Source organism: Electrophorus electricus, chromosome 2, assembly GCF_013358815.1.
Source record: "Electrophorus electricus isolate fEleEle1 chromosome 2, fEleEle1.pri, whole genome shotgun sequence".
NCBI classification, from domain to species: domain Eukaryota; kingdom Metazoa; phylum Chordata; class Actinopteri; order Gymnotiformes; family Gymnotidae; genus Electrophorus; species Electrophorus electricus.
Genome location: NC_049536.1, coordinates 4,334,949 through 4,337,448, shown reverse-complemented (window position 1 = coordinate 4,337,448; position 2,500 = coordinate 4,334,949).

Sequence of the window (2,500 nt, the reverse complement as noted above, 5' to 3'; positions counted from 1 at the left end):
CCACACCACCCTTCACTGTTTGTAGGCAGATTTCTTCTGTTCTTTAATTGCTTAACGTGGTACTCTGGCGCTGGTCATTTATCCTCCGTCACCATGGGGTAGAGTTTGTGGTTCGGCAGGCGTGTGCGTGTCCTGGTGCCACGCGTCACTCTCTCGCCATCCTTTTGTTCTGCCTCTGTAGTCTGCCTGTCCTCACGGAACATCGTGAGAGGATTTCTGTGCCACTCCGTGGGGTACTCCACAACGCAGCCGCTCATCCAAGTACCACTGCAATGAAAGAGCACGTCTCATGCCACCGGTGAGAGGCACATGCAGCTCCGTCGGCGGTAGCGGAGGTAAGGTAGTTCTATCACGGGCACAGTGAGGCACTGTCACCGACGCAAAGCCCAGTACACAGAGCTAGCAGAGGACACGCAGGGACATGAGGGAGCAGAACAGCGAGACCATAGGACAAACAGCAAACAGGCAGAATCAGGGGTAAAAGTGAGAAAGGGGGGGGGGAGAGAGAGAGAGAGAGAGAGAGAGAGAGAGAGAGAGAGAGAGAGAGAGTAGGAGGGCAATTAGCTTTCTGTTGGCTGTTTTCCTGACTAATTATGTGTGAGGGATATGACAGAGAGGCTGTTGAGTGCTGTAATGGGAACCCTGCTGGTTAATGAACATGTCACAATCCTTTTGTGAGAGGTGACATGGCAACAGTTTGGACGATGAACACCAGGCTGAGTGAATGGCCCAGAACGCGTCTGCACCCAGGGCTCCCTGCACCAAGAAAACAGAGGAAACTTGGATCAACTACAGATCCTTGGTGCTTGATCTAAAAATTCAGCCTAAATTACTTTCTACAGTGTGCTTAGCTGTAAATTACAAATTAATTGTGAAAATGCACATAAACACACACTTTTACAGCACTAGTTTCATTATGACAAATAAAACAGCTCTGTGCTCTTTTTTTTTTGTCTATTCATTCAGAATTATGAATTTTGACCTGTATTACAAAGTAATCAAGTACTAATAATGTTTCAAGGGCAATGCAAACATTGATTCCACACTGCAAAGTTGATTCTTTGTCTCATGGCATGTACACTTGACAATAAGTCAATATTGATCTGTACCATTTTGACCCAGATGGTGCTGACGAAAATAATCTTTTTCATGATATAAAACGAGTGTTCAAATGAGAGCGAGAGAGAGAGAGAGAGAGAGAAAACCTTTATGAGCCTTCTGAAGAGAAGCTGCTTTCTCCTCCTATGAATAGATCAAAAACACACACAGATTCCCTGGTGCTAGATCCATGCAGACTTGGAGTGCTCTTTTGAATTGGGACGGGATTACCCTCTACAGGAAGAATTCCTATTAAGGAATGCTTTTTTTACCCATAGCTTTGTCTAGGGGTTCCTGGTTTCTTCCTCCCTCCCCTCCTCTTCTCTCCACTCTTCTTCCTCTCTTCTCTATTCACCTTTTCTCCCCATTAGGGGTGGAGATGAGTGTACTGCATTATTGAAGCTAATCAGAGTGAAATGGGGAAAGGCGGTGAGGTGAGACAGCAGAAATTACCACCTCAGATCCTCTCTTCTCTCTGCGTCCCTCACACACTGCAGAGGGACAGGCAGCTGGACTGCGGTCACCGCCCAGGACACACCGAGCTCTGTGCAATCCTCGCTCAGACAGAACTGTGAGGTGTGCGTGTGTGCGCGCATGTTTGTGTTTGCGTGTGTGTGTGTGTGTGTGTGTGTGTGTGTGTGTGTGTGTGTGTGTGTGTGTGCGCGTGTGTGTATGTGGATAAGTGTTTGTGTTAGAAAGAACAAAGAAAACAGTAAAAAAAAAAAAGACTTTTTCCAAATATTTACTTCTTAAAAAAAACAAAAAACCACAAAGTCCTTAGCCCTACAGGACCTTTGATCCTCAAAGACTATCTTCTCTAAAAAAGCGTGCAAGAACATGCTGACCTTGGCTTCACTTCCCCCGGTTCTTTGATCAGGAGACTTCATAGGTCTTGATCATAATCAGTGTGTGGAGGTCTAAGCCTACAGGGCCATGGGCCTCTCCTCTGCGCCCCGGAACAGGGTGCATGACACATGGTTTCCTTTCTGTGCTGCTCCTGGTCCCCGTGGAACTGGGCTTAGGAAGCTTTAAGCTGAGACTCTGACAAGAGCCGTGCGCAGGGTAGGAGTCGTTCACAACCCTCTGGGCTCCTCCTCCCCCTCTTCCTCTCTCTCTCTCTCTCTCTCTCTCTCTCTCTCTTTCTCTCTCTCTCTCTCTCTCTCTCTCTCTCTCTCTCTCTCTCTCTCTCTCTCTCTCTCTCTCTCTCTCGCGCTCTCTCTCAGTTACTGTTTGTCTCTCTTTCTCCCTCTGGTGTAGGCTTCAGCTTCCAGGCCTAAAGCAAAGGCCATTATTGGAAGGTTCCACGTGCCGCACTGTTTTCCGGGCCGTTCTCTGGGGATGTGTCGCGCGGTGCATCCAGACCGGTTTGGAGCCGTTTGGTTGCCAGCGATGTGAGCGGGAC